At 29.7% G+C, this 26,357-nt stretch overlaps 1 protein-coding gene and 1 long non-coding RNA gene across 23 annotated transcripts in view; one reads left to right on the top strand and one right to left on the bottom strand.

Moving 5' to 3' along the window:
* LOC141454181 (uncharacterized) overlaps positions 1 to 21,894 on the top strand; it is a 28,518-nt gene extending 6,624 nt beyond the window's left edge. For 2 of the 19 annotated variants that reach the window (XR_012458519.1, XR_012458518.1), the window contains 12 exons: positions 26 to 138; positions 913 to 1,061; positions 1,340 to 1,447; positions 2,466 to 2,506; positions 3,050 to 3,215; positions 4,421 to 4,692; positions 5,627 to 5,841; positions 6,777 to 6,925; positions 7,439 to 7,545; positions 11,738 to 12,601; positions 14,090 to 14,226; positions 14,747 to 15,122. This is a non-coding gene — a long non-coding RNA (uncharacterized lncRNA). The other 17 variants (XR_012458528.1, XR_012458529.1, XR_012458524.1 and 14 more) reach the window with 17 other exon arrangements.
* Positions 1 to 26,357, bottom strand: part of LOC141454167 (uncharacterized) — a 197,785-nt gene that overhangs the window by 169,120 nt on the left and 2,308 nt on the right. Inside the window, exons 3-8 of one of the 4 annotated variants that reach the window (XR_012458514.1) lie at positions 25,722 to 25,870; positions 25,102 to 25,208; positions 20,030 to 20,908; positions 19,480 to 19,562; positions 16,270 to 17,520; positions 14,622 to 14,784 (exon numbers count right to left, since the gene is read on the bottom strand). The gene's annotated coding sequence lies outside the window, so the exon portion shown is untranslated. Of the gene's footprint in view, positions 1 to 14,621; positions 14,785 to 15,665; positions 17,521 to 19,479; positions 19,563 to 20,029; positions 20,909 to 25,101; positions 25,209 to 25,721; positions 25,871 to 26,357 lie in introns of those variants that run through there. The other 3 variants (XR_012458513.1, XR_012458512.1, XR_012458511.1) reach the window with 3 other exon arrangements.

Below are 26,357 nucleotides of genomic sequence, written 5' to 3' on the forward strand. Positions count from 1 at the left end.
TCATATTAGCATAAAGTAATTGCAGATGATTGAAGTCTTACTGTTGATTGATGGATACAATGGATTAGCATGGCTGAGGTACAACGTTAGATTTGTTGACTACCTTTTACTCCAGATCTTCAACTTCTTATAAAAATCGTTAGTTTTTATTGATTCACTTATGGAAATTTTAGTTACATAAATCGTGAAATATCAAGACATCTTATGGAGATTTATTACGAATTTTCCTTGCTTGTTGTACCAATATTATTGTCCCATAATTATTAAAATAGTTTCATAAGATTGGTTGGTTCTATCATACATAGCTTGTGAAGAGAGTGGAATTTAAAAATATATTATTTTGGTATTTGCTCTATTTAAATCAAATAATAAATCTGAAATTGAAACCCTTATTCCGTTCTAACTTTAAAATAGGAATAGAAAAAATAAATCAAATAGAAATTGAATCCTTATATTTAAATTAAAGAAATTGGACATTATTAGAAATTCTATGCATACTGTTCTACTTTAAAATTAAAAATGGAAAAAAATAGACGTTTTAAGGACATGCTTTGCTATCTAGCGGCGTTTGCTTAAACTAGAATGATGTAATTACATGAGAACTAGTTCTAGTGATTACCGCTAGGTAGCACAAGCATTTACTTTGACACAATTAAAATAAACATTAAATAACCTAACCAAACAATTGTCCACTAAGGCAGTGGGGTAAAAAAGTAATTCGGTTGTGTCCAAATATACTCTTTATCATGTAGCAACAGTAATTATATGCTTTACTTATTAAATATTCTTCACCCACATTGATTAACATTTTATATCGTCAGTATTTTAAAAAGAAGTTTCCTCTAAAAAAGTTTCCATGTTTAAAATTTATGTTTACCTCATAATTTGATGTTTTTTATTTATGATTGATAGTATTAAGTTGATGCTGCTGTAACTAAGTCAGTGAGAACTTTACATACCTTCGAAAACTGATGGTATTATTTATTTGCATTAAGCGATAACTTCCTAGGAAATTAAAAAACTTGTTTTTGCATCGTTACTTCGTTAAGGGCTTCTTGCAGGTAAGCAACATTTTTTGTGTATACTTTTCTTGTTAATTGATATGGTTCTAAGACAGTTGATATTAGATGCATTTTAAGTGTATGCATTTGAATTGATAATGAAAAGTTTAATAACGCCTCTGAATTACGGACCTTGTATTGTTCGAGGTTCACACCAGTAGTTTTAAATTCTAAGTTATTGAAATATTTATTTCATTATTTTTTTCTAAATATTTGTAAATTACAATGAAAACCGTTGTATAAATAATAGTTTATATTATTTTTATTTTTGTTCTCAGCATTCTTTCGTCATTCTAATGGTAATTCTGAACTAGTTCAATTCAAACAAATGGCTGGGTTGATCGACGTTTTATCCAGTGTAACGCATTTTAATTCCTACAGCAACAGTAAGTACATGTTTTCAGCTTACAGCTGTTGTTTCTCAGTTAAGATATTATGTCGCATTATCTAAAGATAAAGACTAAGTACACAGTAATAGATTAGATACCTAGTAAGTGCAATGATTTGCCTAAATTCAAATTATCCAAAAGGTACGTAAACATAGATTTACGTTTTTTTTTTAAAAAAAAAAAAAAGTACAAGTGCTTACACTTTTAATGATTTTCTATCATCTTAGGGTTTTTTTTTAGTTTAGTTTAGGTTAAATTGGTTTTTCTGAAGTGAATTATTATGTCATAAACATTAGATTTGTACAGATTGCACATTCACAATATTTAATTATTGTACTAATAAAAAATAAAAACAAAAATACACCAACTTATGGTGATAATAAACTAAATTTATACACACTTTAATAAACAACAAAAGACAAAATCAAAATTTCCTCTCCTTGGTTTTATTCAATAGGTTTAAACTGGTATCTCAAAACTAAATGTGACATCCATATAATACTCATATTTCTGCGTAAATATGCAGTTTTACAATAATTAACAAGTGCCATCCAATCTTTTCCATTCAGCAAATCGACCATCTCTACGGTGGAGAAATGAAGTTCTTTTAAAGCATTTATATCTTAGACCACCACGTTGCACATTCAGTCAAAAAGTGATGCAAATCTTCCACAACCTCCATATTACACATTGGACACACATCTAATTCATCTTTAAATACCATTTCTTACTTTAATAATCCATCTTATATGGTCTAAGGACATATTCTTATCAGGTAATGATCATCATCTAAATTGAATTCAAGCACTCTATAATGACTATGATATTCACTATTAATTACATCGTCAACGAACTTGTTTTTGAACCGTGTCTCTAAACATATTGGAATATTCTGGAAAATACCATCCCACTCAGAAACATTACTAGGTGACAAAACTGTTTCTATATTTAGACTGTTCATTACTTTTTTAATATGGTTAAATCCGCTATTATAACCCATTTCATTATTTTGTAGGATCCTTCTATACTTCCAGCAAGTACGACCTTATTTATGAGGTAATTCGCATCCATTCTTTTTTGATAATAAACTAAACTAGATTCTCTAACAGAGGAACTGTTCTTCAAGTGTTATTATCTATTATTACTATACAAACTAAAACTTTTTTCATACAAATTTTTATCTTTATAGCTGAAAAAAAGTTTTCATTTTTTAATAGAAGGTTTTAATTTGATTGAAATTCTGTTTTATTTTCCCATCACAGAACTATTACTATTCTGTATAAGAAAATAATAATAATAATAAAAAATTAAAATATTAGTAGCAAGTTTCTTGTTGTATTGTTCAATCATAGTAATCTTTTTGATAAATAATAAGTATGTTTTTTGAAAATATATTTCACTTTATTTGAAAGAAAGGGTTAGGTTTTTTAAGAAATGATTTAAACATTCATATCAATGCTTTAGTTTTATTGCAGTCTCATTTATTTAATTTTTATGAATACATAATCTATTATTATAATTTTTTTTCTAGGTTCTTAATTCAAGCTAAACTCAGTAAATTCTAATTATTTTAAGTACATTAATAATGTTGATTTTCAGATTAAATACCTGTGATACTGGAGTACTGCCTGCAAAACTGTTCATCAATAGAAGCCAAAGTGAAATAGACGTAAATCATCTATCCTAGGAAATTTATGTGAAGAATCAATTAATAAAACGAGTATTATGTAGTTACTATACGTAATATGCACGTTAATTTCACAATGTAATTTTAGAATTTTTACTTCAAATTCCATGTTATTTGTTTTTAATAAAATGTTTAATTTGTTTGCTGTATAAGAAAAAAATATAAATCAAGTAGTAAGACACATTGGAAAAAGTAGAAATCGTCTTCTACTTTCACTCGAACGCTCCTGTTTTTTATTTGATAGTCGGTATTAAGACCAATGCTAGATTGTAATTGTAAATTCCATCATTTTTGAAAAACAGAAACTAAAAAGCAATTGGAAAAATTGAACTTTTATTCCAATTTCACTGAGATGCTGTGGTTTCTGTATACGATAGATATTAACTGCCTTATACGGAAACATGAGTATTCTGGCGAAATTATGAGTAACGTTCACCTTTTCTAACCGTTTTTTCTTCATGTTTTTTAAATAGATGGATCTAGCTTACACAATCAGCCCTGGTCTTAATAATTACTATTAAAAACACAATCCTGAGTTCCTGAGTAATTAGGAGAAAAATTAAAGATATTACTCATTTCGAATTTTTGAAATGATTTGACTAACATATTCATCCATATTTTATTTAACAATGATTATTTCGGTGGGAATGCAACAACGTCCATATTTTAAATTTCGTGCCCACTCCCCGCATAAAATACATTTCCAACTTCTCAGTTCTAAAATATAACTATCACTGAATTAAAAAAAAAAAATAATAACATATAGAACCTTTAAACAAGTACTAGATTTCAATTATTTTATATTCATAATTTTTAACAGATGTTTGACAATTCCTCAACATTTTTGATAACACCACTGTAACCTCCCTTACACAGTCTGTTCAGTGTCTTGCAACACTGACCTATAAAAGGTGAAGTTTGAGTAGAGTTAGTTCCATGTCAAAATGAAGTAAGGAAAACCACAAGACAAGATTTCAAGACGAGGAAGATGAGTACGATAAGCTTAATTCGCTTGTAGAACGAGTTAGACGTGTACAATACATAGACTTCTTATATTACATTAACAGCATAACCGAGCGATCATTAAATCAAAGGGTATAGATTTAATAAAAAGGAATCTTATTTAATGATATTAAGTAAGCTATGTATGTATTACATTAATTATAATTACAATTGTTTATATATTTTGGGAGAATCGTTTTTGTTATTGTTTTACTTATAAATTACGTATAATTAACAAGTGTAAGAAAAAATAACAAGATGACAATATGTATGTATCATAGATTTTAGGGCTTCAAAAAGGTGTGAAATATACCGAAACTATGGTATTTATACATGATGGTGATTTCGGCAGTTCAGATGAAAAATTAAATGGCTTCGTAGATAGAACTGATATGAAGTTAGTACCTCGGTATTTCGCTGCCAATAGTTATTGACTATTTTGTAACAGGAATAAAGGGGGTAGAAGTGCCTGCAAGCAGAAGTAGAATGAGAAGTACTTGTTGGAGCAAGTGTTGTGTGAACAAGACCTTTGCTTTTGCAACGGCTTCATAAGGTATTTTGCTTATCTTTTTCACTTGGACCTTTAAATTTGAGCATTAATTCTCACCTTTAATATAAGGAGGTTGGCGCAAAACTTGGAAATATAATACAAATTTACTAAACCTGGTTTTTCGTAATTTCTCTTGAACAGCATTTACGATTTTCTATTAATAAGTACTTTCATTATATTATTAAAATCTAGAGCTTGTATTGAAACATTTTTCTTGTAAAATCCATCAAGCGTACGTCTCGCGTTCTATGTGCTTCCCTCCTTGAGCTGAAGCCTTTTGATGGCCCTAGATTTCACAGACTTGTGTCTCTATGGGTCCGTGAAATTCTCCCACACATTCATGAAACTGTTTCTCAATTAAAGATTCACCACATCTCTCTCAGTAGACCGAATGAAGGGAAGCTAACACCGCAATCTAAACTTCTTTTAAGCCTCTTGAACAATAGCTAAAAACTCTGTAATAAATAATAGACTGCTATAGCTGTTGCTTTTGCAGCAATGTATACTTAGGACAGAAATCTTAGGGTACTACTTTTCCAACTGTCAACGAATCCAGTCTCCCTAATCAAGAATCTTTGGGAAAATAGTAAATGCTCTTCGGTTTGCGTTGATCTTACCATTCATAATGACCTCAAAATCCCTTTTATCCTACACCAAGCGAAATCCTTTTTTCCCGATTTTATTTTGTGGTTTTGAGAAAGCTCTTACACTTCTTTCAATTGAATCATTTTATAATACCTGACACTATATTTTAGTAAAAATACTATGTTTAATGAAAATTTAATAAATATGTAAGTCCTGCGAGAGAAATTCGTGAATGCTCCCACTAGAATTCGTTGGTGTACACTTACTGGTGCATCGACCTAAAATATTTTTTATGGTTAAGTTATTGTAATCGAGTATCTTATATTTCTTTGTAAATGCTGATTTGTTTCAGTAGTCGTTTGCAGTTATTCTAGTCTTCAATAAGAGAAATGCTTCAAGAGTTAAAAAAAAACAGTTTGGGTATTCTTCTCTGCTTCCTTTAATTACCTCTGGTCTTGAGTGAATATCTTCATATTAGCATCAAGTAAATGCAGAAGTTTGAAGTCTTACTGTTCATTGATGGATACAACGGATTAGCATGGGTGGGAACATTAGAATTGTTGACAAGTAAGTAGAGTAAAGTGATTCCTATATTTTCAAGTCTAACTACCACTTAGGTGTCGTGGACGGAGGCGACTAGCAAACATACTTTACTGTAAATTACTCATATTAACCATTAAATAAATTCCAAGACCTAAGACTGGGAATCGAACCCAGTACCACAATACGTATTAGCTTCGCAGGTCTCACCTCTAACCGCTCGGCTACCGTGGCTTTTAAATTTTTGACAACCTCATCTTCATCTTATAAAAATCGTTAGTTTTTAGTATTTACTAATGGAAACTTTAGGTACATTAATTGTAAACAGTGAATTATTAATACAAATTATGGAGATGTATAAAGAATTTTCATCTCCCGTACCAACATTGTTTCCATAATTATTAAAATAATTTCATAAGATTTGTATTACTTTGATATTTGTTCAGTATCAATGAAAAATTTAAAGAAGGAAGACGGGTTTATGGTTCGTCAGTCCTATCTAGTGGCGATCATTTAAACTATAAAGATGTAATTGCGTAACTAGTTCGAGCTATTGCCGCTAGGTAGCATGAGCATGTACTTTTGATGCTATTAAAGTTATAACCTCACTACAAAACCAAACTGCCCGGTAAGGCGTTGGGTAAGAACTGTTATTTAGTTTTTTCGAAATAATCTCTACCTTGTAGCAATAACAATAATTTGCTTTATTCACTAAATATACTTCACCTTCGTTAATATCATATTTTTAAAAAAAGTTTCCTTCCTAAAAAATTACCATATTTAATTTACTGTTTACTTCATAATTTGATGTTATATACTGATGATTGGTAGTTTTAAGTTGTTTTAGATCAACATTTTATATTAACATTATTTTAAAAAGAAGTTTTCCTCTAAAAAAATTTCCATGTTTAAAATTACTCTTTACCTCATAATTTGATGTTTTTTTAATTTATGATTGGTAGTTTTAAGTTGCTGCTACTGTAACAAAGTCAGTAAGAACGTTACATACCCCGGAAAAATAATGGTATTATTTATTTGCATTAAGCGATAACTTCATTGGAAAATGAAAAACTTGATTTTGCATCGTTACTGCGTTGAAGACTTCTTGCAGGTAAGCAACATTTTTTGTGTATACTTTTATTTTTAATTAGGAGTTGGATGTGATTAGAAGTGTTTATGAAATTGACATGTTTCCAAGACAGTTGATAGTAGTTGCATTTTAAGTGTACGCATAAGTTATTTTAGTCTTCATTATTTTGTTTCATAAAGATGTTTCAACGATCATAAGTAGGTAGATTTAGTTTGTAACATGTTAACAATTTTTGGTCGTCTTTACTACTGTAAAAGTAAATTGCTAATTCCGATTATGTATTTGGGAATTATGAACTTCCACGTAAATATTCAAATTTCTCTCAATTAAAGAGGAGAGTAATCTCCATGAAATTTAAAATAATAACATAAAGTTTAATAACGTTCTAGAATTATGGACCTTGGATTTTGTAAGGTTCGCACCAGTATTTTTAAATTCTAACTTATTGAAAACAATTTTTTTTTAAATATTTGTAAATTTCAATGAAATCAATCGTATAAATAACAGTTATATAATTTTTATTTTGGTTCTCAGCGTTCCTTCAACATTTTAATGGTAAATCTGAACTAGTTCAATTCAAACAAATGGCTGGGTTGATGACATCTTATCCAGTGTAACACATTTTAACTCCTTCGGCAACAGTAAGTTCATGTTTTCAGCTTACAGCATGTTGTTTCTCAGTTAAGATATTATGTCGTATTATATAAAGATAAACAATAATGGATACAGTAATAGATTAGAATAGAATAGAATATGTTTATTTGCCGCTTGAGTACATTTCCTCCTGGCAAGGAGTTGATAGCAACGAAATTAATAAAGCATAATAAAACAGAAAAATAACTATCTCAAACATAAAAGTATTCTCAATTATCCTTATTACAGTAATTAAATTATAACAGAACAGAAATACATTACTACTATTAACAAAAAATACAAACAAATAAATAAACAAATAAATAAAACAAAATAAATAAGTACCCAAAACAAAAGTAGCATTTCAAAAGAAAAAACAAGAAACAAAACAAAAAAAATTATTTTTTTTTTTTTAAGACATTAACCTTTTTTAAATTTTATTAATATTGATTATTTAATTATATTTTCCTTTGCCGACTATTTACATCTTAATTCTATTTATTTATTCGTTTAACGCAAATGCTCTTAATTTTAAAGCTGCCTCAGTGTACCAATATAGATTGTTAATCTGTTGCTTACATGTAATATTATTTAATAAATTTATAATATTTTCCTCATTACTTGCATTTCCCTTCAAATACTGATGGAGAAAACTATTGCGTAAACTGTTATATATGGGACAGTGTATCAAAAAATGCACCAAGTTCTCGGGCTTCTGCATATTGCAAACTGTACAATTTTCTTTCCCTTCAAACTTATGTAAAGTGCCATTGCAGTATAACCTAAAATAATTTTCATTACATACTCTAAGTTGACTGATTATTCTACGTTTACTTAAACTATTCGGTATTTCCAGATACTGTTCTCCTAAACCTAGTGTACTTATATTCCTATAGAAGGAGTTATATCTGGAGTTTATGACTGCCTCTACATCTCTCGAAACATGGTGATTGCTAAATTTTTCAATTAGTAATAGATTAGATACCTAGTAAGTGCAATGATTTGCCTAAATTCAAACTATCCAGAATGTACAAGAACTTAGATTTACGTTTTTTTAAAAAAAGTGCATTTGCTTACACTTCTTTATCTTTTCTTAGGCATTACTCTTTTCTAACTGCAGAACTGTCTTACAAGTATTCATATCTATTATTCACTACGTTCAGAGTAATACTACATAAACTAAAACTTTTTCATAGAAATTTTTATCTTTATAGCTGAAAACAGTAATTTTTTGAAAGAAGGTTTTAATTTGATTAAAATTCTGTTATATTTTTCAATTACAGAACTATTTCTATTCTGTATAAAAAAAAAATATTAAAAACTTAGAATATTAGTAGTATGTTTGTTATTGTATTGTTCAATCAGAGTAATCTTTTTGATAAATAATAAGTATGTTTTTTGAAAATATTTTTCATTTTCTATAAAAGAAAAGGTTAGGTTCTTTAATATATGATTTAAACTTTCATTTATTCACATTTATTTAACTTTAATGAATACAAAATCAGTTATTAAACTTTTTTTTTTTTATCTAGGTTCCTAATTCAAGTTAAACTCAGTAAAAACTAATTATTTTAAGTGCATAAATATTGTTGATTGTACACGATGTTATTTTCAGATTAAATATCTCTGATACTGAAGTACTACCTGCCAAACTGTTCATCAATAGAAGCCCAAGTGAAATAGACGTAAATAATCTATCCTAAGAAAGTTTTGTGAAAAATAAAATAAAAAAAAAAAGTATTATGTATTTACTATTAGTAATATGCACGTTAATTTCACAATACAATTTTAGAATTTTTACTTCAAATTGCATGTTCTATGTTTTTAATAAAATGTTAAATTTGTTTACTGTATACAACAAAATTATAAATTTAAAAAAAGAATCTTATTTATTTTCCTTTTTATCTCAAAAAAAACTTCGATAGCGAACAGACAACATGATAAAGATATAATTTCCAAAAATAAAAATAAACTGTTAAAGTTGTTTTATTAACATGTTTATACAGATTTGTTCCTAAAAAGCGTTAAATTTAAAACAAAAACAATAAAGAATAAAAAAGAAAACCTTTGAAAAAGATTAAAAAACCTTTGGAAAAAGTGGAAATAATCTCTTAATTTCACTGTAATGCTGCTGTTTCTGCATTTGATAGTTAATATTAAAGGCCATCTTAGATTGTGTACGTTGGGTCGTTTTGTTTTGAAAATCAAGAGGTAAAAACAATCGAAAAAAAAAAAAATTAAAAGAGAAAAATTAGTTTTAAAAATGGCCAGAAGGTAGCAGCACTTACTGGACATGTTGCCTACATAAACACATTTTAGTTTGCATATTTACCACCAGGTAGCACTAAAACTATATATTTTACAGCTGTCAAGATTTCTCTTCAGTACGACTTGAGTGCAGCAGGGGAGTAGATCGCTCTGTCGCTCGACACCTTAAACATATCTACTCTGGCCTCGCATGATCATACATGAAAGATGTATGACGACAAAGATGTTGACTGGTCTAGTCAAAAATTAGAATTATAATAAATATTCCAATCAAATACCAAAAAGGTAAAATGTGTGTAGCATAAAAATCACTATCATAAACATACATGAAAGTTCTTCTATAAGAATTATTAAAAAAATATTCTAGACATACAATAAGAAATAGGTATCGTGACATATGTCTGTTCTTGTCAAAAATTAAGATTGTAACAAGATTTCTATACCCCACCCTCCCAGCCCGCAAAAATCACTTACCTTTATAGTCTGGCAGCACTACTGCACACTCGACAAGCAAGAAGCATTATATGCATTTTTATCAGCATGAAACAATTTTTTTAGCTTACTTCCGGTATCAGTAATTAACACATTTATAATGCCATCTAACTATAATATATTCTAATTAAAAAAAGCTTGAAGTACTTAATAATTTAAATAAAACAATGGAGTTAATAACAAATGAACTGCAGTTTGTACTGTCACTCCTAGGTAGCAGAACAATCATTATTTTAAGGATTAGATTTCTCTTTCTAGGCATTGCAGGACTTTTTCAACTATTTTTTTTATGTTTTCTTTTTTAGTATTTTTTTCATTATTTTTAATTTCATTAAGAGATTAAAAGGAAAAATAAATACAATATTATTAAGTAACAATTTTTTTTAATTATTTAAAAATAATTTATAAACTTTTTTACAATAAGTTTAATAAAATCTTTACAGAGTTTGGGGAAACTTCAATTGACTGGTGACTCACGAGACTTATATAGGACCTCCCTTCACTCATATTTAACCAATTAAGTTAAATAATTGTGAATGAAAGGAGTCGTCAATATGATTAAATGTGAGTGAAATGAAGTCCTATATGTGTAAGTCTAGTGGAGCTGTGCCTACACTCTAGAAATTTTGCCCAAATCTGGCTGTACATATTAATGTAGTAACAACATTCTTACTTAATTAACATATTCCTAATTAAATCTGAAGATATAATATATAAGAAAATATTATTTTCTTAGATAGTTGATTTACGTCTTTTCCACCTGGTCTTCTATTGACGAACTGTTTTGCAGGCAGTACTGTAGTATCAGCAATGTTTAATCTGAAAAAAGAAAATGTTTAATTAAATTACAGCGCGTTTTGAATTTTACCTTGAATTAAGAAACTAGAGAAAAACATCTATAACAATTGATAAAGTACATAAACCTTTTCATTCAATAAATGAAATAAATTTCCGAAAAATACACTTATTATTAATAAAATTAATTTGATTGAAAATTCAATACAAAAAAAAAATGGAAAGGTTCTAAAAACTTCGATAGCCAATGGAAAACAGGATTTTATTTATTTATTTATTGTTTTAATGGTCTTGTTTGCACATTAACGAATTACTTTAAGAAAACAGGATGTAAGAAATAATTCCCAAAAATAAAAATAAACTGTTAAAGATGTTTTATTAATATGTTTGTACAGATTTATATTACTCAATTCGCATTTTTGAAATGATTTGACTAACATATTCATCCATATTTTATTTAACAGTAACTATTTTGGTGAGACTGCAACAACGTCCATATTTTAAATTTCGCGCCTCCTTCCCGCAGAAAATACATTTCTAACTTTTCATTTCGAAAATATTACTCGCGTAGAAAAAAACATTAAACGTGTAGAACCTTTAAACAAGTACTAGATTTCAATTATTTTATATTCATAATTTTTACAGATGTTTGACAATTCCTCAACATTTTGGATAACACCACTGTAACCTCCCTTACACAGTCTGCTCAGTAAGTGATTTGCAACACCTGAACATTAGCGAAGACGAGGTCTCTACAATATTCTGGTAATTCTACCTCTGAGATGGATGAAAGTCCGAAACCGATAAGGAGTATAATAAAAATGGAAATATTATTATGTTCTGCGGACGTAACCTGGATCCTCAACAGATAAGTAAATTCTTAAGCCTTTACGAAGACCTATAAAAAGTAAAGTTCGAGAAGTGTTAGTTCTATGTCAAAGTGAAGTAACGAAAACCTCAAGACGAGGAAGATGAGTACGATAAGCTTAATTCGCTTGTAGAACGAGTTAGACGTGTACAATACATAGACTTCTTATATTATATTAACAGCATAACCGAACGGTCATTAAATCAAAGGGTATAGATTTAATAAAAAGGAATCTTATTTAATTATATTAAGTAAGCTATGTACGTACTACATACAATTGTTTAAGTATTTTGGGAGAATCGTTTCATGTTCTTGTTATTGTGCTTGGTATAAGAAAAAATAACAAGATGACAATATGTATATATCATGAATTTTAGGGCTTGAAAAAGGTGTGAAATATATCGAAACTATGTTATTTATACATGATGGTGATTTCGGCAATTCAGATGAAAAATTAAATGGCTTCGTAGATGAACTGATATGAAGTTATCAGCTCTGTATTTCGCTGGTAATGGTTTTTGACTATTTCGTAACAAGAGTGAAGAGGGTAGTAGTGCCTACAAGCAGGAGTAGAAAGAGAAGTACTTGCTGGAGCAAGTGTTGTGTGAACAGGACCTTTCCTTTCGTATTGGGTTCATAAGGTATGTTGCTTATCTTTGTCACTTGTCTCTTTAATTTTTCACTTTTACTTTAATATCCACCTAGCACTCATTAAAATTCAATTACTTTTACTTACCCATAATAATAACAAGGTGTTGTTAAGTAGAATATTATTCGGTTTTCAACGGAAATATTTGTTTTCGATTTATTCATTTATTTTTTCGAATCGTGAAGTTTGGTGTGTCATGAAAATCAGTAATGAAAAGTCATAGAAAATTCAAATTTTGATATTTAGTTTAATGGCTCCTTTAGGCGAAAATCTGTCAATCTAACTACAAATTTACTGAGTCTCTTAAACAGCATTTGCGATTTCCTCTAAACAACGTACTTTCATTATATTATTATGATCTAGAGCATTTCTCTTGAAAAATTGATAAAAAACTAAAAACTCTCTGTAATGAATAAGACTGCTATAACATCTGGGTTGGAGCAATCTGCACCTTGACCGAAATCGTGGGGTACTACCTTTCCAATTGTCAACAAATTCAGTCTCCCCAATCCAAAATCTTATAAATTAATATGTGCTCTTTAGTTCGCATTGATCTTACCACTCATAATGACCTAAAAATGTTTTATCCTCCATCTGGTAAAATTCTTTCTTTGCAATATTATTGTTATGTGCATATCATTGTTTTAGTTAAATTACCGTCACATTTATTTAATTCTATGAATAATAATTCATCAGTACTTACAGATATTTAATGGTTTGGTACAACATTAAATTGCAACGTAGGAGTAATTCATGTTAAAATAATTTAATTTTTTACAATGCTACGAATACATTCTAAAATATTGATCTGTTTAAAAGATTTAAACTAAAATTTAAGCCTTCATATTTTATTTATTTTTTAAATTCCTGTAATATACAAATTTATCTTAAACAAATGGTTGCATTTTAATTTGTAGTATCATTGAATATCATATAGCTCTTCAGTTCGTATTGATCTTACCATTCATAATGACCTCAAAAGTTTCATCCTCCTTCTTGCGAAATCCTTTTTTCTCTATTTTATTGTTTTGCGGAATTTCATTCATTTTATAATACTTAACACTTATAATATTGAAGGAAAAGTTGTATATTTAAAGAAAATTTCAATAAGTAAGTTGTGACGAAAGAAATTCATAATTGCTCTCAACAGAATTCGTTAGTTTAGCTGAGTAGTGCATCGCCTAAACTAAGTAATGAATGTTATTTTTGAAGTTTGATTAAGTGTTTAGATTTTGTTGGCTTTTAATCGATCTTGTAGGTTACACGGAGTAAATTCTTGTTTTAGCATCTTCTGATTATAGGTAAAGATTTTGAACGTTATTAAATTTTATTTTAAGAAAATAAAGAGCAGAATTTCAAAAAAGTTTTTTAAATGAAAGTTTAGTTAAACTGATAAATTCTGCGTTTTGAATGAAGTATTAATGTAGTGTGAATCAAATTCGTATTTCTCCTACCTATGTTTAATGAAGTATTTTTTCAGTTCATGCAGTGCTGACATCAATGGGCTTTTTGTCAACTTGCAGCCCCGTTAACCTCAGCTTTTATCTGAAATGAATTTTTAAAGGTCTTTCTATACTTCCAGTAGCACCACATAAATATGAAGTGATTCGCATCTAGGTAAGTCTTATATTATTATTTATTATGCTCCGAGTGATACAACAAGTACTAAAACTTTTTTAGTGTAAATTAATTTTTTCTTATAAATGAAAAAAGTTGTAATTCTTGTTGATTCTGAGTAAAGTTTTAATTAAAAACTTGAACATCAAACATGCATGTGAATTCTCCATTATTATCCAATCATATAGAACTATTTTTAGTCAAGCTTATAATTTTTTTAATCATTTTCTTAAAGGTAATTCAGTAATAATAATGCTAGTAGATAATGTGTGTTATATTGTTCCATTAAAATGAATTTTATTCCTCAGGAATAAGTGTGTTATTTTAGAAATATATTTCATTATCATTGAATGAAAACATTTATGGTTTTTTAAAAAAAAACAATTCTTTAGCTTCATTACAGTCCTCTTTATTTAACTTTTATAATATACATAAATTGTTATACATGTTTTTCTTAATGCTAGGTGAAACTTCTTACATTTTAATTATTTCAATTACAATAAATAATGTTGATTTTCAGAATTAATACTGGTGATACCAAGAGTACTGCCTGCTAAACTATCCATCAAAGGAAGGCCATACGAAAAAGACGTACAACATCAATCCAATGTGGTGCATCAAGAAACATTGGTTAGGAATCCATGAAAAAAAAAGGTAAGTAGTTATTATTAGTAATATGCATGTTTTTATAAAAATTAAAAATTGCATGATAAAAAAACGAAATTGTATTAACGAAATAATTTTATTGCTGAATAAAAAAGTCTAAAAAAAAGATTTTATTTATTTTTACATTTAATGTGTTAATAATTATGAAAAAGTATAAATAAAACGAAAAAAATTAATAATATTTTATTAATACACTTGAAAATGATGAAAAAATAGTGTAAAAATAAAAAGGATAACCTAAAAAGAAGGTTACAGGGTCTAGAGAGTGGTAGAAGTAAAAAAGAAAACCTTGAGGGAAGGTTTAGAAGAAATGGCCGACAGAGTCGTGAGAGTGTGCAAGAGCAACTGATCAGCTGGGCGATCTAGTGGGCACTGGTGATCAGGTGAGTTGACTGCCGCCATCTTGCTCTGGGAGGCTATATAACTAAGTTCGCTGGAAGGGCGGGGCAGGGTGGGGAGAACCGTCGAAGCGACAACATCTCCCGACCTCATGATTCTTTGAGAGAGAGGTGATGGATGTTAGACTAGACTAGGTAAGAGGTATGTTTGGAGCGACGAGCGATCTACCCCCCTGCATCACTCAAGTCGTACTGACGAGAATGTGTGCTGCTGCCGTATATATAGGGAAGGTTACACCACTGCTACTTGGTGGCAACTTCTGGAACTATTTTCTCACCTGTCTGATAAGTGGCGCCCTCTGACGGATTTTTTTGGAACTAATTTTTTTGAATTATTTTTAAGTTTCTCTGTTACTTTTAAACGTTTTTTAACACTTTTTTTTGTAGTTTACTATTTTATTAAGTATTTTTTCATATCATAGGATGTAAAATAATACTAAGACTATGTAAAAAAAAATAGGCATGCAATAAATATCTTTTTTAAAAACCTAATCGTTTTTCTTTGTTCTCCTGCCCTACAATACTTTTTTTTACAAGTCAATAAATCATATAATACAAAAGATAGTGACATAAACATGCAAATTACATGCATCTAAATAACACATTTTTTTTAGTAATTGATTCATAACAAGTTGTTTGTTCTTACTCATTTGATCGATGTTTGAACCTTTGTCGTGAACACTTCGCTCTACCCTATCCCCCACTAGCCTATATATAGAGGAAGGTTATAGAATTGCTAATTGAAGAGTAGAAGAGTAGACCTAATTAAATTAAACTACTTCTTACATTTTTTTATCGTCTTTTTTGCAAGCTAGACTTTTGTATTATATCTTTAAATATGTAAAGAAATAAATATGTAGGCGAAAATTAATTAAAATTTCATGATTACTTTTTTCATGAAATTAAAAGTATTAATTTGTCTGGAATTTTTTTTTCCTGTTAACATGCTTTAGAAGTAATATATAATAGTTAAGATTACCAGAAGTAGAATTCCACAAATTATCAGGGTAGGTTCCAAGATTGCCTAATTTGTTTCATGAACGAAATGTAGAAATTAGATGTGAATCACCTCATCTTATATGGGAGTGCTGCTGGATGTAATGAAGGACCATGATCAAGCCAGCGAAGGGCAGAAAGGGTCTTTGAGGCACTGGATGAAGAGAAAAACGTACTACATTTTAAAACACTTAACTTTTATATTAAAACCTTTTTAATGCAATTTTGATATTGAAACATAAAATGAAGTTGAGGCATAGCCTCTAAAACAGTCCACTATATGGGACCCAAGAGTTCAAAATAAACAATTAAAATTGCAACAGAATAACCAATTTTGAAGATATATTTATCACATAGAAGTTGAAATGTTGTAAAGAAGATTTAATCTGCGTAAGCTTCATAATCAAACTTATAATTAATACTACGTTACAGGTTGGTATTACATAATGTAAGCCAGGACAAAAGTAGTTTAGCACTTCCCTTGAGCATATATAAGACAAACCGAACATATTATCACTTTTATAAAATTTTATTAGCATAATCTGATAATTTATCAAATACCTATGAGGGAAAAATAGTTTTAAACATCTTAATTTAATAATTTTGCTTAAAGACTGCAGAGGAAGGGGAGCAATATGAAGAGTAAAACGTAGGAGCTAAAAGGGATTTATCATTTATACTTTATATTGCATAGAAATATTGAGTAGAGAGAACCAGCGAACTTGGAGGTGTTACAGCCATGCACATGCAATTTTATGTAGGATTAAGAACTTACTTGTTTTTCAACCAATTTTGCACTTAGTCTCCTTATTTTTGTAGAACATTAGCTTCATTATTCTCTCTCAGGTAGTCTCTTTGGAAGTTAAGAATAACTGCGTACTCTTTGACCCGACGTTCGCTACTTATTTTACCTCTCTAATCGAGAGAATAGTTGTTCTGCGACCGTCGAAGCGACATCTCCCTTACCCAACATCATGATTCTTTTGGAGAGAGGTTGTTCGATCCTTGAAGCGATGTGCGGCCCCCCGGCCTAGAATTTATCTTATAGCACAACATTGTCCAGTTGGCAGCACTGGAGAAGACAACGGAGAGGGGGCTCCAGCGTGTGCCTGGGAGCTCGAGCCAGTTGCCCTTGGGGCTTCTTACAGCATCCTTAGTCTGTGTCACTTTGTTCGACGGTTGCAGCCAAGTCCAGCCATGTGGCCCCGCCAACGCCGGCGTATTCCTCCCTGTTCTATATCAGATTGTAATATTAAAATTTTATAGCCATCGTCTTCCTGCATCATTCCCAACAGTGTTTAAATTGTAGAGCATTAAAGGCCAAGCACGTGCTGATGTTAGCAATATGTCTGGTTATAGGGTTCTGAACTGTAAGTTGTAATAAGTATTTATGGTCCTAGACCTAATGGTATGTTCTTTGTACTTTTACTAAATTGTAAATATATAAATACGAGGTCTGTCTAAAAAGTATCCGACCTTTATTTTTCCCTCGCAAAATAAAGACGATAGCGCGGCGCCACACTACTCCGTAAAGAAGACACCTCGCATGTATGAATTATGTCACCGCCTTCCAGCGCGTCAGTCGCTGCCTGTGGGTCGCTGAGTGAGGTGCTACTCAACGTTTTCGTCGCATTACCGATTCTCCGACTTCCGGATCCGATTCTCTCAAGATGACTGAACGTGTTGAGCAAAGGCACTTCAAATTTTGTCAAAAGCTTGGTGATTCTCAAAGCGAAACAATTCGTAAGATTCAGCAGGTGTTTGGAGACGAAGCGATGGGTGAAACACAAATTAAGGAGTGGTTCAACCGCTCCAAAGTAGCCGCACATCAGCGGAGAGTGTCCAAGTTGTTGTCGCCGGAACAATAGGACCTCCGTTTTGAAGTTGCACTAACTCCAACCAGTTGGGCAATCTCCCGCACGGCCAAGCGACGATCTGCCATCACCAAATTTCTCAGTCTCAACACCGGCTGCACTCCGAGCAATCTGGGCCCTGCCAGAACGCTGGTCACTCTCCGCTGATGTGCGGCCATTTTTGAAACGATTGAACCACTCCTTAATTTGTGTTACACCCATCGCTTTGTCTGCAAACACCTGCTGAATCTTACGAATTGTTTCGCTTTGAGAATCACCAAGCTTTTGACAAAATTTGAAGTGCCTTTGCTCAATACGTTTGTTCAGTCATCTTGAGAGAATCGGATCCAGAAGTCGGAGAATCGGTAATGCGACGAAAACGTTGAGTAGCACTTCACTCAGCGACCCACAGGCAGCGACTGACGCGCTGGAAGGCGTTGACAAAATTCATACATGCGCATGAAGGTGTCTTCCTTTACTGAGTAGTGTGGCGCCGCGCTATCGTCTTTATTTTGCGAGGGAAAAATAAAGGTCGGATACTTTTTAGACAGACCTCGTATTTATATTTTACAATTTAGTAAAAGTACAAAGAACATACCATAAGGTCTAGACTTTATTAATTTGATTATGATAAAATTTGATGTTTCAGTCATCTTGAGAGAATCGGTAATGCGACGAACACGTAGTGTAGCACCTCACTCAGCGACTGACGCGCAGGAAGGCGGTCTCAAAATTCACACATGCGCATGAAGGTGTCTTCCTTTACTGAGTACAGTGGCGCCGCGCTATCGTCTTTATTTTGCAAGGGAAAAATAAAGGTCGGATACTTTTTAGACAGACCTCGTATATTTGTTCCTTTTAAGTGAAGGTATTCTGGATGTTGGTGGCGTCCCCCACCCTTCCCTTTCCTTTATTTGTTATTTTATTTAATTTGAATTGCTCGCCCAAATTGCCTAGGGAGGTCTAACTCATTGTCCCTCAATCAATTCATAAATCTTTCAGAGGTGATGATCATGTTAATTAATTATTTTAAGTTTCTCTGTTAGGTTTTAAATGTTTTTAGCAATTCTTTTTGTACTTTACTGATTTATATGTAAATTTTTCGTATAGTAGTATGTAAAATATGAAGTCTATGTAAAAACAAAATAGGTGCAAATAAATATTTTTTTTTTCAAATTAAAGATTTTTATTTATTCTCCTACTAAATAATACTTTTTATTTTCACTTTTAGCCAAAAAATCATTTAATAAATACGATAACGACATGCAAACATGCAATTTATATATACCTAAATAATACATTTTTTTAGCAATTGATTCATAAAAGTTGTTTGTACATACTTATTTCATCGATGTTTTCTCAATGACTTTTTCATTTCCACATTAGTTAATGGAGAGTTTTGCAGTTACTGGCAGTTTTCAATCTGAAAATCATTATTCAATGAAATAATTAGTTTATAGAGTTAATCTTTAATTAAGAAGCATTTTATTCGATCATACTGCAAATTAAAACGATACCATTTGTTTGTATTTATACAAAGATAAATTTGTATCTTACAGGTATTTAAAAAATAAATAAAATATGAATGCTTAAATTTTAGTATAAATCTTTTAGATCAATCTTTTAGTACGTATTCGTAGCATTGTAAAACAATATCAATATATATAAAAATTTGAATTTACTATGACTTTTCACACACAAAACTTGACGATTCGAAAATAATAAATGAATAAATCGAAAACAAATATTTCCGTTGAAAACCGAATAATATTCTACTTAACAACACCTTATTATGGGTAAGTAAAAGTAATGAATTGTAACGAGTGCTTGGTGGATATTAAAGTAAAAGTGAAAAATTAAAGGGCCAAGTGACAAAGATAAGCAACATACCTTATGAAGCCGATACCAAAGGAAAGGTCTTGTTCACACAACACTTGCTCCAGCAAGTACTTCTCTTTCTACTCCTGCTTGTAGGCACTACTACCCTCTTCACTCTTGTTACGAAATAGTCAAAAACCATTACCAGCGAAATACAGAGCTGGTAACTTCATATCAGTCCTATCTACGAAGCCATTTAATTTTTCATCTGAACTGCAGAAATCACCATCATGTATAAATAACATAGATTCGATATATTTCACACCTTTTTCAAGCCCTAAAATTCATGATATATACATATTGTCATCTTGTTATTTTTTCTAACACTGGCTATATTATACCAAGTACAATAACAAAAACATGAAACGATTCTCCCAAAATACTTAAACAATTGTATGTAGTACGTACATAGGTTACTTAATATCATTAAATAAGGTTTCTTTTTATTAAATCTATACCCTTTGATTTAATGACCGCTCGGTTATGCTGTTAATGTAATATAAGAAGTCTATGTATTGTACACGTCTAACTCGTTCTACAAGCGAATTAAGCTTATCGTACTCATCTTCCTCGTCTTGAGGTTTTCGTTACTTCACTTTGACATAGAACTAACACTTCTCGAACTTTACTTTTTATAGGTCTTCGTAAAGGCTTAAGAATTTACTTATCTGTTGAGGATCCAGGTTACGTCCGCAGAACATAATAATATTTCCATTTTTATTATACTCCTTATCGGTTTCGGACTTTCATCCATCTCAGAGGTAGAATTACCAGAATATTGTAGAGACCTCGTCTTCGCTAATGTTCAGGTGTTGCAAATCACTTACTGAGCAGACTGTGTAAGGGAGGTTACAGTGGTGTTATCCAAAATGTTGAGGAATTGTCAAACATCTGTAAAAATTATGAATATAAAATAATTGAAATCTAGTACTTGTTTAAAGGTTCTACACGTTTAATGTTTTTTTCTACGCGAGTAATATTTTCGAAATGAAAAGTTAGAAATGTATTTTCTGCGGGAAGGAGGCGCGAAATTTAAAATATGGACGTTGTTGCAGTCTCACCAAAATAGTTACTGTTAAATAAAATATGGATGAATATGTTAGTCAAATCATTTCAAAAATGCGAATTGAGTAATATAAATCTGTACAAACATATTAATAAAACATCTTTAACAGTTTATTTTTATTTTTGGGAATTATTTCTTACATCCTGTTTTCTTAAAGTAATTCGTTAATGTGCAAACAAGACCATTAAAACAATAAATAAATAAATAAAATCCTGTTTTCCATTGGCTATCGAAGTTTTTAGAACCTTTCCATTTTTTTTTTGTATTGAATTTTCAATCAAATTAATTTTATTAATAATAAGTGTATTTTTCGGAAATTTATTTCATTTATTGAATGAAAAGGTTTATGTACTTTATCAATTGTTATAGATGTTTTTCTCTAGTTTCTTAATTCAAGGTAAAATTCAAAACGCGCTGTAATTTAATTAAACATTTTCTTTTTTCAGATTAAACATTGCTGATACTACAGTACTGCCTGCAAAACAGTTCGTCAATAGAAGACCAGGTGGAAAAGACGTAAATCAACTATCTAAGAAAATAATATTTTCTTATATATTATATCTTCAGATTTAATTAGGAATATGTTAATTAAGTAAGAATGTTGTTACTACATTAATATGTACAGCCAGATTTGGGCAAAATTTCTAGAGTGTAGGCACAGCTCCACTAGACTTACACATATAGGACTTCATTTCACTCACATTTAATCATATTGACGACTCCTTTCATTCACAATTATTTAACTTAATTGGTTAAATATGAGTGAAGGGAGGTCCTATATAAGTCTCGTGAGTCACCAGTCAATTGAAGTTTCCCCAAACTCTGTAAAGATTTTATTAAACTTATTGTAAAAAAGTTTATAAATTATTTTTAAATAATTAAAAAAAATTGTTACTTAATAATATTGTATTTATTTTTCCTTTTAATCTCTTAATGAAATTAAAAATAATGAAAAAAATACTAAAAAAGAAAACATAAAAAAAATAGTTGAAAAAGTCCTGCAATGCCTAGAAAGAGAAATCTAATCCTTAAAATAATGATTGTTCTGCTACCTAGGAGTGACAGTACAAACTGCAGTTCATTTGTTATTAACTCCATTGTTTTATTTAAATTATTAAGTACTTCAAGCTTTTTTTAATTAGAATATATTATAGTTAGATGGCATTATAAATGTGTTAATTACTGATACCGGAAGTAAGCTAAAAAAATTGTTTCATGCTGATAAAAATGCATATAATGCTTCTTGCTTGTCGAGTGTGCAGTAGTGCTGCCAGACTATAAAGGTAAGTGATTTTTGCGGGCTGGGAGGGTGGGGTATAGAAATCTTGTTACAATCTTAATTTTTGACAAGAACAGACATATGTCACGATACCTATTTCTTATTGTATGTCTAGAATATTTTTTTAATAATTCTTATAGAAGAACTTTCATGTATGTTTATGATAGTGATTTTTATGCTACACACATTTTACCTTTTTGGTATTTGATTGGAATATTTATTATAATTCTAATTTTTGACTAGACCAGTCAACATCTTTGTCGTCATACATCTTTCATGTATGATCATGCGAGGCCAGAGTAGATATGTTTAAGGTGTCGAGCGACAGAGCGATCTACTCCCCTGCTGCACTCAAGTCGTACTGAAGAGAAATCTTGACAGCTGTAAAATATATAGTTTTAGTGCTACCTGGTGGTAAATATGCAAACTAAAATGTGTTTATGTAGGCAACATGTCCAGTAAGTGCTGCTACCTTCTGGCCATTTTTAAAACTAATTTTTCTCTTTTAATTTTTTTTTTTTTCGATTGTTTTTACCTCTTGATTTTCAAAACAAAACGACCCAACGTACACAATCTAAGATGGCCTTTAATATTAACTATCAAATGCAGAAACAGCAGCATTACAGTGAAATTAAGAGATTATTTCCACTTTTTCCAAAGGTTTTTTAATCTTTTTCAAAGGTTTTCTTTTTTATTCTTTATTGTTTTTGTTTTAAATTTAACGCTTTTTAGGAACAAATCTGTATAAACATGTTAATAAAACAACTTTAACAGTTTATTTTTATTTTTGGAAATTATATCTTTATCATGTTGTCTGTTCGCTATCGAAGTTTTTTTTGAGATAAAAAGGAAAATAAATAAGATTCTTTTTTTAAATTTATAATTTTGTTGTATACAGTAAACAAATTTAACATTTTATTAAAAACATAGAACATGCAATTTGAAGTAAAAATTCTAAAATTGTATTGTGAAATTAACGTGCATATTACTAATAGTAAATACATAATACTTTTTTTTTTTATTTTATTTTTCACAAAACTTTCTTAGGATAGATTATTTACGTCTATTTCACTTGGGCTTCTATTGATGAACAGTTTGGCAGGTAGTACTTCAGTATCAGAGATATTTAATCTGAAAATAACATCGTGTACAATCAACAATATTTATGCACTTAAAATAATTAGTTTTTACTGAGTTTAACTTGAATTAGGAACCTAGATAAAAAAAAAAAAGTTTAATAACTGATTTTGTATTCATTAAAGTTAAATAAATGTGAATAAATGAAAGTTTAAATCATATATTAAAGAACCTAACCTTTTCTTTTATAGAAAATGAAAAATATTTTCAAAAAACATACTTATTATTTATCAAAAAGATTACTCTGATTGAACAATACAATAACAAACATACTACTAATATTCTAAGTTTTTAATATTTTTTTTTTATACAGAATAGAAATAGTTCTGTAATTGAAAAATATAACAGAATTTTAATCAAATTAAAACCTTCTTTCAAAAAATTACTGTTTTCAGCTATAAAGATAAAAATTTCTATGAAAAAGTTTTAGTTTATGTAGTATTACTCTGAACGTAGTGAATAATAGATATGAATACTTGTAAGACAGTTCTGCAGTTAGAAAAGAGTAATGCCTAAGAAAAGATAAAGAAGTGTAAGCAAATGCACTTTTTTTAAAAAAACGTAAATCTAAGTTCTTGTACATTCTGGATAGTTTGAATTTAGGCAAATCATTGCACTTACTAGGTATCTAATCTATTACTAATTGAAAAATTTAGCAATCACCATGTTTCGAGAGATGTAGAGGCAGTCATAAACTCCAGATATAACTCCTTCTATAGGAATATAAGTACACTAGGTTTAGGAGAACAGTATCTGGAAATACCGAATAGTTTAAGTAAACGTAGAATAATCAGTCAACTTAGAGTATGTAATGAAAATTATTTTAGGTTATACTGCAATGGCACTTTACATAAGTTTGAAGGGAAAGAAAATTGTACAGTTTGCAATATGCAGAAGCCCGAGAACTTGGTGCATTTTTTGATACACTGTCCCATATATAACAGTTTACGCAATAGTTTTCTCCATCAGTATTTGAAGGGAAATGCAAGTAATGAGGAAAATATTATAAATTTATTAAATAATATTACATGTAAGCAACAGATTAACAATCTATATTGGTACACTGAGGCAGCTTTAAAATTAAGAGCATTTGCGTTAAACGAATAAATAAATAGAATTAAGATGTAAATAGTCGGCAAAGGAAAATATAATTAAATAATCAATATTAATAAAATTTAAAAAAGGTTAATGTCTTAAAAAAAAAAAAAATAATTTTTTTTGTTTTGTTTCTTGTTTTTTCTTTTGAAATGCTACTTTTGTTTTGGGTACTTATTTATTTTGTTTTATTTATTTGTTTATTTATTTGTTTGTATTTTTTGTTAATAGTAGTAATGTATTTCTGTTCTGTTATAATTTAATTACTGTAATAAGGATAATTGAGAATACTTTTATGTTTGAGATAGTTATTTTTCTGTTTTATTATGCTTTATTAATTTCGTTGCTATCAACTCCTTGCCAGGAGGAAATGTACTCAAGCGGCAAATAAACATATTCTATTCTATTCTAATCTATTACTGTATCCATTATTGTTTATCTTTATATAATACGACATAATATCTTAACTGAGAAACAACATGCTGTAAGCTGAAAACATGAACTTACTGTTGCCGAAGGAGTTAAAATGTGTTACACTGGATAAGATGTCATCAACCCAGCCATTTGTTTGAATTGAACTAGTTCAGATTTACCATTAAAATGTTGAAGGAACGCTGAGAACCAAAATAAAAATTATATAACTGTTATTTATACGATTGATTTCATTGAAATTTACAAATATTTAAAAAAAAATTGTTTTCAATAAGTTAGAATTTAAAAATACTGGTGCGAACCTTACAAAATCCAAGGTCCATAATTCTAGAACGTTATTAAACTTTATGTTATTATTTTAAATTTCATGGAGATTACTCTCCTCTTTAATTGAGAGAAATTTGAATATTTACGTGGAAGTTCATAATTCCCAAATACATAATCGGAATTAGCAATTTACTTTTACAGTAGTAAAGACGACCAAAAATTGTTAACATGTTACAAACTAAATCTACCTACTTATGATCGTTGAAACATCTTTATGAAACAAAATAATGAAGACTAAAATAACTTATGCGTACACTTAAAATGCAACTACTATCAACTGTCTTGGAAACATGTCAATTTCATAAACACTTCTAATCACATCCAACTCCTAATTAAAAATAAAAGTATACACAAAAAATGTTGCTTACCTGCAAGAAGTCTTCAACGCAGTAACGATGCAAAATCAAGTTTTTCATTTTCCAATGAAGTTATCGCTTAATGCAAATAAATAATACCATTATTTTTCCGGGGTATGTAACGTTCTTACTGACTTTGTTACAGTAGCAGCAACTTAAAACTACCAATCATAAATTAAAAAAACATCAAACTATGAGGTAAAGAGTAATTTTAAACATGGAAATTTTTTTAGAGGAAAACTTCTTTTTAAAATAATGTTAATATAAAATGTTGATCTAAAACAACTTAAAACTACCAATCATCAGTATATAACATCAAATTATGAAGTAAACAGTAAATTAAATATGGTAATTTTTTAGGAAGGAAACTTTTTTTAAAAATATGATATTAACGAAGGTGAAGTATATTTAGTGAATAAAGCAAATTATTGTTATTGCTACAAGGTAGAGATTATTTCGAAAAAACTAAATAACAGTTCTTACCCAACGCCTTACCGGGCAGTTTGGTTTTGTAGTGAGGTTATAACTTTAATAGCATCAAAAGTACATGCTCATGCTACCTAGCGGCAATAGCTCGAACTAGTTACGCAATTACATCTTTATAGTTTAAATGATCGCCACTAGATAGGACTGACGAACCATAAACCC

The sequence above is a fragment of the Rhodnius prolixus genome, unplaced genomic scaffold (genome assembly GCF_049639745.1).
Source record: "Rhodnius prolixus isolate KJV_2025 unplaced genomic scaffold, Rpr scaffold_9, whole genome shotgun sequence".
In the NCBI taxonomy this organism is placed as follows: domain Eukaryota; kingdom Metazoa; phylum Arthropoda; class Insecta; order Hemiptera; family Reduviidae; genus Rhodnius; species Rhodnius prolixus.